The sequence below is a fragment of the Drosophila serrata genome, unplaced genomic scaffold, assembly GCF_035046125.1.
Source record: "Drosophila serrata isolate PLE 108 unplaced genomic scaffold, ASM3504612v1 contig_276, whole genome shotgun sequence".
Lineage (NCBI taxonomy): Eukaryota > Metazoa > Arthropoda > Insecta > Diptera > Drosophilidae > Drosophila > Drosophila serrata.
In genome coordinates, this window is record NW_028257174.1 from 4,995,202 (window position 1) to 5,010,326 (window position 15,125).

Below are 15,125 nucleotides of genomic sequence, written 5' to 3' on the forward strand. Positions count from 1 at the left end.
GTTGTGTTTTGTTCGCTCTCGAACTTGTGAACTTCACAGCCGCCTAACAGTGGTAAAACATTGGCATTAACAGGGAGTTCGGCAGTGGTCAAGAGCAGTAACAGTGCGCCGGTCTGGCGATTGGCGTTATGTTCGATGCTCGATGCCTGGCATGTTCGCAGCGTGTTCGAGTTGCGAGGGAATCGTGGAACCTATAAATACGAGTGCAAGCGAGCCATTCGAAAAAAATATTTTTTTTAAACAAAATTTGACGTCACGGCTCCGTGGCCGTCGCGGAAAAACGGAAAATTCGACGTTGTTTGGCGGGAAAACACCAAACAGAAAACTGAAAACTAAAGCAACCGAAAAAATAGAAACGAATAGAAAAACACAGGCAGAAAAACGGCAACCGAAACTAAAACTGAAATTAAAGTTAAAAAATAACGGCAAGAACGTGTGATAAGAGCGGCAGCCGAGGGTTAAATTTTGAATTGTAGGCGCGTGTGTGTGTTCTTTGGCTTTATTTCATTGCAGACATTGCCCCAAAAAACAATAATAATAATAATAATAAATAACAAAATAATAACAGAAGCGAAAAAACAACGTGGTTTTTGTTTTCACTTTTTTTTACTGTGTGCGGAGTCCGGCGTGTGTGAGTGTGTGTGTGCAAGTGTATTAGTTTGTTTGCCTTTTAATTAGTTTGCCTCTTGTTTTGATTTTGTGTGTGTTTTTTTTTCCCCCAAGTCTGATCTCTGGGTTTTGTGTGTGTTTTTTGCAGCAGATAAACAAAAGCCACAAACAACAAGTAAGTGCATAGAACTAAGTTTGAGAGTCAAGTTCATTTGTTGCTCTGCTATTTGCCATTTGCTATTTGCCATTTGTTATTGTTATTGTTATTCTTATAATTTCGGTTGCATTCTACAAGTGCTCTGCTCTGCTCTGCCCGCCCCGACTGCGACGGCAGCGGTGGCGTTGGCAGCACTTGGGAGATACACAAAACTGCGATCTTTTTTCCTCTTCCTCTCTTCTGTCTCTTCTTCTGTGTCTTCTTCTTCTTCCACTCGATCTTCTTAGCTCCGCGCACAGTGGGAAGCATTTTGGAAAATGTGCAAAAAGAATAAATGAAAACAGATGGAGTTGCAAATTAATTTGATACAATTTTAAAGTTATAATTTTGGCAAAGTTTGAATTTTTGTTATATAAAAAATCGTTGTTTAGAATTAATTAATTGATTTTAAACAACTTTTAAGCCGTTATTTTGGTAAAGTTTTTCTTTTTATTACCTAAAAAGTTTACCATAATCGTTGTTTAGAATTAATTAATTAATTTTAAACAGCTTGCGGTTTTTTTCAGATAGAATTGATAAAAATGTAAGAAATTGCTTTTAAGTTTAAACATTTCCCTTAAAAATAATATCATATAAAAGAATGTTACGCACCAAATCTTTGATTTTCTTCCACTGTGCGCCGGCAAAAGGAACTCTCTTTGTTTTTAATGCTTTTTAAAATCAGGCTTAAAGATCACTTGCTCTCTCGTTCTCTCTCTCTCGCTGTCTCTCTTTCAGTCTCTGCCTTTCGCTGTCCCACGCTGTTTTAAGCTCAATGTGTAAAAAAAAAAATAATAAAAATAAACAGATAATGAATACTGCAAGTCCAGAAATAATTCTTAAAGCCACCCACGAAATTAATTCCAGTTGAAACTTCAGTTTAAGGCAATTAAAATTTATTTTAATTTATAAATTAATTATAATTAATATAGAAATCGAAAGAAAATAAAAGAATTTAAGATTAGAAATTGATAAAAAGGGATTTAGTGATTTATAATCTCTTTAAAATATATCTAAAAATAAGCAATGATATTTTATTCAGTTGAAAAATCGACACTTATTTTCATTCTGTATACAATCAATTTTTATACTTTAATGTTAATAAAGAATTTAATAACTTGATTTAGAAAATCTCATCTTACTTTCTTCCATTACTGAAATTAATCCAGATTTTAAACAAACACTTAATTAATATTTATTTGCTTCTACCTCGTTGAAGATAGAATTTCACAATTGTGTTAATACCAGGAAACTATGATTAATGGATTGTTCGGTTATTCGAAGCCGTTGCCATTTTTGTTTGTTTTCACTGTTGGTGTTTTTTTCCCCCCTCTTTTGCCACGCCCCTGAATTCCGCCCATAAACTAGCCGCGGAAAAGCTTAAGCCAAAGCTCGGGGTGGGTGCTAGTTTTCCCCATTGGTTTTTCCTCCCTCCCCTAAATATTTTTCGTTCACTTTTTTTTCGGAAGCCAGGATTTGAAGTGGTGCTTCCTCATCGATATCGAAATTGTATTCGCCAGCTGCTCTTGGCCTTCAGTGGGTTAATAGCCAGGCAGCATCCCCCCAAGAAAAAAAAAATAATAAAATAGAAGGACGAAATAGTGGAGATACTGGGTTATGGCCAAATTGCTTGTTTGTCTGCGGTGATAACAGCACACTCTCTCCCCGTTTTTGCCGGAAAACTCCCGCCCGGAAAATTGCATTCCATGGATCTGTGTATCTGTGTATCTGTGTAGCAAAAAATGGAAATAATAGAGGGAAAAAAACGTGGCACGAGTACATTCCCCCAGAGTACGGAGTGCAGTTAAGCGCAATCTTGTCTAGAATTTCAATACCAAACAAAACGCTTGACGCTTTGACAGCCCATGAAGTGGCGGCGGCGGCGGCATCCGCATTGGCATCACCATGGGCGAGATGGGGTTAAGGGAGCTGCGACAGCCATGGGTTAAGCGGGGGTGGGGAGGAGTTACGAGCTACGAGGGCAGTGGAAACGTTCCCGGGGAGCAATCTAGACAAGTGGAAATTGTTTCGAGTGATGCAATTGCAGCAGCAGACGTCAGGCAACAAAAATGCAACAAAAGACGCTGAAAAGCGGAACTGTAACTAAGCTCCCTTAGATCTTTACTTGAGTCCGAGATATATGTATAAAACAATATGTATAAATTATATATTATTATATATATTTTGTTTTATTTACTTGAAAAGGCACTTGTACTTTTATTTTAACAATTTCAAAGCCAGAACTATTGCAGATCCATCTGTGATCTATTGCAAATCTGTAGCAGATCTTTAGTAAATCTATTGCATATCTATCGAAGATTTATCGCAGATATATAGCAAATCTAATGCAGATATATTCCAGATTTGTTGCAGATCTATTGCAAATTGATCACATTTTTATGGCAGATGTATCGCAGATCTATCGATTTTTCTTTGCAAATCTATCGGAGATCCATTGCAGATCTATCACAGATCTATTGAGAATTTATCGCAGATTTATCGATAATCTATTACAGGTCTATCACAGATAAATCACAGAACTATCACAGATCTTTCAAAGATCTATAACGAATCTATGACAAATCTATCCCAGATCTATCACTGATATATCACAGATTTATAGTAAACCCATTGCATATATATCCCACATCTATCATTAATTAATACCTTTAAATCAACTCTATATGTTAAAACAGCATTTAAATTAATTTAAGACTTATTTTCACAGTTAAGTACTCATCAAATTCAATTGGAACCCATCAACATAAATAATTCCATGCCCACTTATCAAGTGTTTATCCCATAAAAACACAAAAACAACATCTTACAAAAACCTCTTAAATATAATCCAAATATCAACAAATAGAGAATGCACATGTTCTCATCTGGAATTATCCAGATTAAATCAAGTATTTTGATGTTATTTTCAACATTTAGTTTAGCTTAGCTAGAAATAAGCGTAAGATTTATTAAATATTAAAGTTAAGACTTTGGGGATGCCAGGCAGATCTTAGCTGGGGATTATGGAACAAAAAGTCTTACGAGTTTTTTTGACTTCTCAACTTGAGATTTAAAATCGTATCAATCTTATACTATCGCTGATATCGGAGATATCGCCTGAAATTATCAGTTTGACAAATAGTATTTGTTTTGTGTGCCGCGTGCGACTGCAAAAGTTAATACATTTTTGATTTATAGAGTCAGAAATAAATATTACAAGCCGATTGATAAACGATTTGATATTACTGTCGATGTGTGTACGTACATATGTATATTTATAATTATATACATATGTGTATTTCTGGGTTAACACGTTTTCCCAGGGATTTCCCCGGGGCCTCGTCATTTATTTATTTATTTAGTTTTTTCTCTCTCCTAAAGTAACCCAGTAACCTAGAGAGGGAGAGGGAGAGTAGTTAGTAGTGTGTTTTATTCCGTGCAGCTGCTTTTGCACCTGCCTTGAACGAATTTCCCTCGGTCCTCGGACCCACCTAAGCTGCAGTCCATTCAAATGCATTTCCTTGCAGCTTTGGCTTGGGGTTTTCCTTTAGTACAGAAAATGCCCCCCTTTTGTCCACAGCTCGCATCTTGCCTCAAGTTTCGTTTTTCACTTTATTACCGCAGGACATTTGCTGCTGCTGCTGCTGCTGCTGCTGTTGGTCCTTGCCAGAAAATATAAAAACACAAACTGGCTAAGGAAAAGCTACCGCCACCCATTTTTTGAGGTTTTTCCCCCCACAAGCTGTGCGTTTTTCCAGCTCTACCTTTTGAAGGGTCGCAGCTACATTTTGACATTCAACATTTTCTGCTGGCATTGTTGGCCAGGTCACAATGGCCCGCAATTTGCTGCTTTTATTTATGGAAAATTAAAATTAAAACTGATTAATTAAGCAGCAGCAGCAAAAGCAGCAGCAGCAAATAAATAAAATAATACCGCAGGTTTTTTTTTGTTTGTTCGTTGCTGTTGTTGTCTGACTTTGCTGAACTTTTGTATGAATTTTTAAATTACTCGTATAAAATTTATGTTTTTCATTTCAACGCTCGCACACACATGGCCTGGGTTGGCAGGGAGGCGGGAAGGGGAGGGGCGATGGCCGGCAAGACCAGTTTCGGTTTTCAGTTTTCAGATTTTTGTCGTTGAAAATCCAGCGAACAAATTTCCGAAGCGTGAAGAGCGTCAAACAGCAGCCAAAGCTCAAAGCCAAAGCCAGCGACAAAAATCAAAATCAAAATCGAAACCGAAACTGAAACCGAAATTTAAACAGCTGTTTTTCAGACGCCGCTCGAACATACACAGGGAAAAAACATTTATGTATATTAAAAGAATATGCAATTAGACGTAGAAAATTGCCACTTAAACTTGTTGCAAATTCTTTGAAAAAAATGTTTATTTTGAAAAGATTAAAGCAATTTGTCTCGTTTAATATCTCTGTATATATATATATATTTGTTATACCAGAAAATTGTATTTTTTATGGGCCATTTTGTATTATTTATTGATCGTTAAATTGTTGTACTTCTGTGATGTGAATATATTCTTTTGAACATTAAGTTTAATGTTATTAAAGCAACCATGTATAAATAATTTAGGTATTGCTAAATAATTGTATTACTTTGTAGGATTTTTGCTATAAAAATGGGACAATATTTAATGAGATATAATAATATTTGTAATATAAAAACTAAAATATAAATAATAAAGAGGTTATGATAAACATTTCAGTTAGAAACTCAAAACTAAGTGAACGAATTATTTCCGACCCCATAAACCATATATATTCTTGATCAGCATCAAAAACCGAATCGATCTAGCAATGTTTAAAAAAAAAAAAATTTTGAGAATATTTTTTCAAACTTTTATAAGGGGTTATATCGTTAAAATTGTCAAATTTTTTTATTTTTTTACATTTTAAACTGAGTATGCAGATTTATTAACGAATTAAAAACCAGCACAGAAAAGCTTTCCGATTTAAAATTAATGTCTTTTTGACTTAGTTATGAGATTTTTAAACTTCGATGTCTTATAAAAAAAATTGCATAAATTTATACCTATTTTTATACCTTTTAGGGTATTTTCATTTCAGTCAGGAGCTAAAAAATTAGTGAATAAGTCATTTTCGACCACATAAATCATATTTATTCTTGATCAGTATCAACAGGCTAGAAAGATTAGCCTTCTCGGGAAGAAAAAAATTTAATTTTAAACTGAGTATGCAGGTTTATTTAACTAATAAAAATTAACATAGGACAGTTTTCCGAATTGAAATTTATGCATTTTTGGCTGAGTTATGATGGATTTCTCATTTGATTTTATGATGCAATCCTATCCTTTCTTGCTTTCAGTATTACCTATTACCTAACTATTATTATTATATTATTTATTACCCAATTTTTCTCAGTGTCTCAGTTGTTGGTGTGTTGTTTGATGTTGCTTTTGCTGCTGTCGTCGCGATCTCAGCTCACGATCTGAGTTTGAGCCGACTTTAGGTGTCGCTTTTTGGCTCGATTGAGATATCGTTTTGGATTTTATACAAACTCCCCAGATATACACTCCCTCTGAGGGTATTTAGAAACTGAGATGCAGCTTGATTTTTAATTGAAATTCATAAGAAAGAATATGAAAATATATATTCCCTAAAACGCAATGCAATTTGTTATATTTTAAGGGGCATAATTGAATATACTTTACAAAAGATGCCTTGTATTATTTATACTGAAAATCTTTAAGCTTTTTAATGTGAAAATCCTTGAACTATTTCATTAGAATTTTTTTAAAACATCTACAACATATATTTCAAGTAAAACCTTGATTGTTGATTGATTACTTATGTCATATAAACAAAATATGTTCAAGGAAACTCGAGTGTTTTTATTATATCTTTTTGTTTAAACATTGAAAATTAGAGCTGGGAGTTTTTTAAAAGAAATCAAATTTAAATACAGCTTTATGTAAATTAATTAATATAGAGATCAAAAGAGAATGTAACTCTTTAAAGGCAGAGTATGGGTTATTCCCCTAAATCTGTTTTGATTTCTTTCCATTTTTGATTTGTTACTCTTGATTGTTGAGGTTCGTTCTCAAACTCGAACTCGGAATTCGCATCCGAATTGGAATCTGTGGCTTTAGATGTATCTGTATCTGTATCTGTATCTGTCTCTGCAGTTGTAGTTGTATCTTTGGTTGTAGCTGTATCTCTGTAGTTGTATCTCTGTAGCTGTATCTGTAGTGACGCTAAAACTGATTCCCAATCCGAATCCGAATCTGAATCTGAGGCTGACTCAAGGTGACGTAATGGCAACGCCTAAAGTGGCTTTTATACGCTCCGCCAGATCAAGTATCAATTACAAATAAGCAAAACAAAAAAAAAAGTCGAGCACACACACACACACTTATAGATTTACACAGTTTGTGGGTCAGGGGGGGAGAGAAAAGGAAAATCTCTGGCAAAAAACATTTCATTGGGCATTTAATGTTTGGCTTTTGGTTATTGGCGCTAACACGAGAGGTAAACACAACGAAGAGTGGAGTTCGCCAGATACAAATATATATAGATAGATATATGTATATATATATATCTGATTTGTGGGCAACTGCGAACTTTTCTCGCCCCGTTTCGACTTTGTTTGAGTATAAATTATAGGGCACTATAAATAGCCCACAGATCTCTCACACAGAGAGTTCCCGCACTCCGCAGAATCTTGAGAATTTTTGGGGCAACATTTTCGGGGTGACAACAGCCGCCCGCCCCTTGTCCTGGGATATCAGCTTACAGCTTGGCCAGAAAGCTCAACCTGCAACTGACGTTTCAATTTTTTGTTGTTTTTTTTCTCTCTTTTTTTTATAGTCTGCTGCCGACACTTTTGACCAGCTGTCATTCTCAAAAACAAAAAAAAAACATCTCCCTACAGCAGCCCAAAAAAAAACTCAATGTTAATCACTTTCGACAGTGAAAAAACGGTAGCAATAACAATTCTCATGCTAAATGTAAATAAACAATAAACAATAAGCGGGAGCAGTCAGCCAACAACAACAAAAAATCTGAAAAAAATAATAACAGATAAATAAATCGGTTGGAAAAGAAAAAAAACCGAAGGCATCATTAATTGGCAGATTGGCAGAAAATTAAACAACCAGAAATTTAACGAAAAATAAAAAACAGGCAACCGAAATGAGTGCCTGAAAATTAACTCTACTCATGTTTGCTGGGTTTTTTAACGCCTCGTCAATGGCGCCAAGTTTTACCAGTAAAACTTATTTTTTATATATTTTCTACATATATATTAGCCATATTATATATTTTCCATATTCTCCAGCGATGAAAGCCATGCTATCAGGGATATTTTTTATGGTTAAAACGCATCAATAAGAATTATTTTTATGTGGCGAAATTATTTCATATGTTAATGGAAAATAACAAAACATATTTTCCATATTTATTTATTTCTTATTGAAGAAATATTTCCATACATTAAGTGGCTTGACATTGTTGTGGTTTTTAATAATCTTTGAATTGTTAAAAAAGTTGTTAAATAAAAATATTGATAGATATCTATAAATATGGATTTAAAGTATGCATAAAAAAGGAAAAGATTGTCATATATATTCAAATTCGTATTTAATTTCATAATCAATTAATAATAAAATAATGAGAAAACTTTATATGAATATGTATACAAAATTTTCATACTGAAAATTTTAAAAATTCAACAAAAAAATATAATTTAAAGAATGTTAAATCTAGAACACAGATTTATCGATTTAAATTGATTTAAATTGTACAGAAAAGCCTGCCAACTAAGTTAAAATAGATTTTAAATTCCAATCTATTTAAATTGCAGCCTCCCGAAGTTAGCTTTCATTCTTGTTCTTTTTTAAATATATTATTTATATATTATATTTGAAGGATCAAGAGTACTTAAGTGTTCGTTGCTACCCCGATTTATGCTTTGTTCTGTTTTATTTCATTACCATTACCATTAACCCCGCTCCATCGTCTATTTCTATTTGTTGGGGTCGTTTGTTTGTGTTTTATTTCTGTTGATCTGTGTCTTTTATTATTATTGTTCTTGTTGTCTTTAGGTTTTGTTTTTGCTTTTGTTACCTATTTGCACTTTGCCGTCGTTTATTTGTCTTTCAACTTTTCGACTTTGTGCTTAGAGTTCATGAGCGAAGTGGGCGCCATGTAAACAAATGTTTAAAAATGAATTTTTCAATTCGCATTTAATGTGTGTGTGTGTGTGTGTCTGTGTGTGTGGTGGCAACGACAACAACAATAAGGACAATAACACCAACAATAAACGGGCTTTGGTCCGTTGTCCTTGTTCCTTGCTCGCCGCAAAGGGAATTGGGGCCTGCGGCGCGGAGGTCAAGGACGTGTCGAGGTCGCGGCTAAGGGATTTCGGGGGATTCCCTCCATCCAACCAAAAAAAAAAAAGCAGGCCGCTGGGAAAAACTTCACACACCAATTCCAGTTTATGGGACACTTGGTCCTCATTTGGAATCCCATTCTTTGTGGCTCCTCTGATGATTTATTTATTGTCACAGAACTTTACTTTACTTTTAAAAACAGAAAACTAAAAGAAAGTTTCATATTTATTTGAATTTTGTCGTTTTTAGTTGGATTACTAATGACTTTCTTTGTAGTCTCTCCTTTCCTGAAGATTATTTTTTATTTTGTACACTTGTAACTATTAAATTTTAATATTTATTCTTTGCTTAGTTATTTTATTTAATTACAAAAATGTTATATATATTTCCATACAATTTTTACTTTAAATAATGTCCAAATAAGATGAAACAAAAAAGGAAGTTAACTTCCGGAAGCCCAGAATTGAATATTTTTATATGAACATTTTTCAGAAAATTCAAAATTTTAAAATTTCATAACTAAGCCAAAAATACATTAATTTTCAATCGGAAAGCTGTTCTGTGCTAGTTTTTGATAGGTTAATAAATCTGCATACTCAGTTAAAAATTTTAAATCTTTTAAATTTTTTGAAAATTTTAACGATGTAACCCCTTTCTTTTTTTGAAGAAAAATATTGCATTTTTTTTTTAAATATTTTTTTTTGCCAGAGATAACTAGAAAGTTTCGCCTGATGATGCTGATCAAGAATATATATGAAATATAGGGTCGGAAATGATTCCTTCACCGAGTTTTAAGCTTCTGACTAAAATTAAAGGACCCTGCAAGGTGATAATTAAACATACAATTATTAATTGAATATATGATATAGAAATTAAATAGTTTTGTAAAAATATATAGCACTTAATTTGGGTTTATAAATAAATCTGCTTCTAAATTGGTAAATAGAAATAAACAACAATTTACATTTAGGATATTTAATATTTATCTTTAATAGTTTGACGAAATAACTTTTACTTTTTCCCCTATATTTTCCCATAATTTTGTTTCCGATTTTCGGCTTCCATTCCGATTCCGATTCCTATTTTATTTTCAATTCCAATTCCTATCCCCTTGCATTCTTCATAAAATAACGTTGAGCTCGGCATGTGGCTGATGATTAGCATTAATCAAGCTGTTGATGGCTCCGCTTATCATTACGACTGCTGTTGATGATGATGATGATTCTGATGGATCCAATGGAGAACTTTCCGCTGCGAATAAAGCAATCAGCTCACCGATCTGGTGCGATCCATAAACACATTGTTTCCAGACTTTCAGACAGACAGTGAGGCAGGGAGGCAGGGAGCGTGTGCCTCAGTCTCATAAAAATGTTTCCATTCCCATTCGGCGCCAATTATCGCACGGCATGATCACTGGATCATCTTTTCCGCCCCGGGGTCATTGCCAGTGACCTGTGCCGGCGCACCTGTACGCATATATTATGCACAGGGAGAAAATAAGACCAATTACTATATTAAAATAGATATAAAGTAATAAATAGACACACTCTGTTTAGTTTTTATTATGCAGATTTCAAATCAATTTAAATAGTATCCAACAAGTGGGCTTAAAATATTGCAAAGGCATTGAAAGATATCATTGCCTACTTTTGAGCTCATCTCTAAATTTTATATCGATTTTCACTCAAAACATTTAAGATTTATAGAAAATGTGTGATAAAAATATGAAATAAAATAAAATCAGACATTATTGCTTAATATTCGCCTAATTTTTATTTAATTTGTGAGTCCAAAACATTGAAAATGTGTTAACAAATATAAAATAAAATATTTCAGAGTTGTTTAAAATATATTATTTAGAGATTTTATATAACCAGAGCTTTAAATTTGTTGTATTTCCCTTCAAATTCACTTAAATAAATCTCAAGTTTTCCCAACAGCTAAATAAGCTAAAGAACCTTACAAAAATTAACATTTAATTTACAAAAAAGGTAAATTATTCTCCCTGCATTTGCACACCAAATATCTCACGTTTACTCAACTAACGAATTACAAATTCGAATTCCATTTATTTGCTCAGTTTTCTTCCATAATTAATTTTGTATTTTTATTTTTTTTCTTGATAATTATAGAGAGCTATTGACCGGGTACACAGTTTTTTACGCTTTACAATTCGGGGTTTACTTAACAATTAACAATTTGCATTGTTCTCGGCTTGCCATTAAGCCCGCCCCCCGTTTGCCAGTACGCCCCTGGCCTCAATTAGGAAGAAATCCCCCTCCCAGAAACCGAACCATAGTTTGTAGAACAGCTGCATTGACTTTTGTTCTTAGTTGTCTGCCAAGTCTGGGCTTAGCAAGTGATTATACACGAGAATGCAGGCTCCATATAAATAGGCCCACATGTCGCTCGGAAAACAGAGAAAACTGAGGCACAGAGACACTGAGACACACACACACTCACACAAATCGATGCCAGAGACAAAGGAGAAGTGTATGTAATTTACTTTAAATATTTATAAATGGCTCAACTGTCTCTGGCATTTTCTTGTCGTGATTTGCGATCCGAGAGGCGGGCAGGGCAGGAATGGAGATTAGAAACTAAATCGGAATCAGTTCAAAGTGAGAAAAAGTCATCAGGCAACTAAAGTGAATTATTCTATACAATTTACTCTAAAAAAAAATATAGTAAAAACCTACTAGAGATATATATACAAAATGGTATACATTCTTAATCATTAAATCATTTTTCTTGAATTATTATATGAAAACTCGCTTGAATATCATTCTTTTCAAGGGTTCAAATTTGTATTTCATTTCCAGAAATTTAAATATGTTTTCCCCATTTTCCGAGTGTGTGTGCGTATTCAATGCTGTTGTTGATGATGATGACGATGATGTTGCTGGAAACTAATGCGTATCATATCAATTTTTAATGAGCAATTTGTGCATAATCATTGCGCAAAAGCCACAAAAGCCCAAAAAGCCGCACACTGCGAAATCGCAATGTGGCAGGCATTTTCCCCACACACACACACATTCGTATAATTGCAAATGCAACATTTTATATATATATTTTCCTATATTTTCCATGACAAATAATGTGGAAATCAGTCACAGAATCGTTTTGAGGAAGCTGCGGCTTTGTAAAATGTTTCTATGAGATTAGTTTTAGTCAAAAGCTTGTAAAAATGTAAAGGAATCATTTCCGACCCTATAAATCATATATATTCTTGATCAATATCAACAGGGGAATCGTTCTAGCCATTTTCGGCATTATACAAAATTTTTCACAAAATTTTCCTTTTTTTTTCAAATAAAGATCGTACAAATTTTCACAAATTTTGACACTTTTTAAATTTTAAACTGAGTATACAAATTTATTAACCAATTAAAAACTAACACAGAACAGCTTTCCGATTTAAAATTAATGCCTTTTTGGCTTAGTTATGCGATTTTTAAACATTGATTCTCATATAAAAATAATTGCATAAATTTATACCTTTTTTTATACTTTTTAGGGTATTTTCATTTTAGTTAGAAGCTCAAAAGAAAGTGAAGGAGGCATTTCCGACCCTATAAATCATATATATTCTTGATCAGCATCATCAGCAGAGTCGATCTAGCCATCTCAGGCAGAAACAAATTTTTTCAAAAATTTTAAGAATTTTTTGTAAAGGGGTTACATCGTTAAAACTGTCAAAAATTCGACAAATTTTAATTTTTAATTAGAGTGTACAGATTTATTAGCCTATGAAAAACTAACATAGGAAAGCTTTCCGAATTGAAATTAAACCTTTTTTGGCTGAGTTATGAGATTTTTAAATTTTGATATAATCGAAAAAATGTTCATATGAAAATTATAAATATCGATTCAAAGAATTTGAATATTCTAAACATAGTTATAAGATTTCTTTCCTTTTCGATCCTATAATTCAATTGTAAACTACAAACCCGAAGATTGTTTTCCTTCTTATTTTATATTTATTCATTCCCTCTGAAGCAAATATTGATGTTCACAATATAGAGAAATATTTAACCACATTCCTATATTAAAATATTATGATATTATTGATATTTTGTTGGCTTCTTAAAGGCATAAGTCACTTTTAATTATGAAATACTTAATATATATTGTAAGAGCTGTGTACTTTTATCAGTTATGAATGGATCCTCGTGACCAATGCCTATCACATTGACCCTATACACGTTTGAAGAAAGACTGACTTATCAAAGTCTCTGGTCGTTTATCGACACTTATCAATCGCTGGCAATCGGTGTCCAATTGCAATTTACCGATTGAGAATTGCATTCCCGAACTTTGGCTCTTTTGTACTGCAATGTGTGTGTGTGGTAAAGGTGTAAATGGTGTGCATTATCTTTGGTGTCTGCTTCCTGTCATTGCTACCTCGGAACGGGAGGGGAAATTCATTCAAATGCCTCGATATCATTGGGGCTGTAAATGAGCAAACAATTGCGTTTTGTCAAAGTGACATAATCCCCGCTATAAATATTGTATAAACAATATGGAATTGAGTTCTATCTTGCCATGCGATGCGTCATAAGAAATGTAATTCACTTGTACACTTGGAGAAAAAGGAGTGGAATAACGAAAGTTACACCATCATTACCATGAGACGTAGGCGTGACAATTGCAGCAGCAAATCAGCTGCTGATACAAATTAATTACGACGCAGACATAGACCAGACAACCGGCATATATATAAGTATATATATTAGTATATATATATCGCGTGGGGAGATCTCAAAACTCGTACTCGATCTCGGCCTGACATTGGTCTACCGATCTCGATCTCGATCTCGATCTCGTTCTGAATCCCTCAACCGATCTTAAGTGAAGCCCACCAAGTGCTTGGGCAACCGGCAGAGCAAGTGCCGTAACCCGAGACATCGTCACCAGCACTTCCCCAGCATCTTGGCAGCTGCATCATAAAATATATGTATATATGTACTCAGATGTGAGAGAAAAAAGGGTAATAATACTACAAAAAAACAGGAAGTAATCGCTCTCCTTTGCATGCAAACGATTTACAATAAATAATTATGATAATGCCGCCGGCTGGCAATGTCAGAGATGAATCTCGGGCAATGACACAGGCGGCTGAGGGGGGGAGATCGGGAGATCGGAGGCTGGAGATCGGAGATCGGAGATTGCAAGTGTGTATAAGTGGCGGACAGGAAGGAAGTGTTTGCACTTGTTAATGCCCTCACTCCAGTCCACGCCCCACACTCACACACGCACTAGAGATGGGAGAAATATAAGAGATAATAAATAAAATAAAAATAATAATAAATAAAATAGTAAATGAATGAATTAATACTAAAATAAATAATATAAATGATTTAATATAGCAGTAAAAAGAACTCTTAAGTAAATAAAAATATAGAATAATAAGTATTAAGTTTGTAGAAATATTAATATAATATATTATTTAATATAAAAAAAGAAAAATAAAAAACATAATAATAAATAAATAAAATAATAAATGAATGAATTTGTATTAAAATAAATAATATAAATAAATTAATATATATATAGCTATGGATGTAAAAGTGTTTTATATCCAGAGCTATAAATGTCTTATTTATTGCTTAGTAAATTCATTTTTTTTTTTTAAACTATACATACATTATATATCAATTTATAATTTTGTTGCAATATCGAACTATAAATTCGATATATATCGAATTTTAAATTTGGCATATATCGAATAGTTTTACAAATTAAACGATTACAATTCTTTCTATGTATCAGTCAGAACTTCTCCCTTTCGATATGTTTATCCCAAAGTGATTTTAGGAACTATAAATAAAAAATATTCATAAAAAAAAAAAATAAAATATTTAAACAAATATGAAACTGAGACTTGGACAGGTGCTCCCCTTTGGAGGCGTAACAAAAGCCATATCTGTCCGAACTTTAGCTCATAAA

General features: G+C 33.3%; 1 protein-coding gene across 2 annotated transcripts in view; it reads left to right on the top strand.

Moving 5' to 3' along the window:
- The first annotated feature begins 220 nt into the window (after nucleotides 1-220).
- Ac13E (Adenylyl cyclase 13E) overlaps nucleotides 221-15,125 on the top strand; it is a 53,466-nt gene continuing 38,561 nt past the window's right edge. Inside the window, exons 1-2 of one of the 2 annotated variants that reach the window (XM_086835673.1) lie at nucleotides 221-641; nucleotides 758-784. The gene's annotated coding sequence lies outside the window, so the exon portion shown is untranslated. The remainder of the gene's footprint in view (nucleotides 642-757; nucleotides 785-15,125) is intronic. The other variant, XM_086835674.1, reaches the window with a different exon arrangement.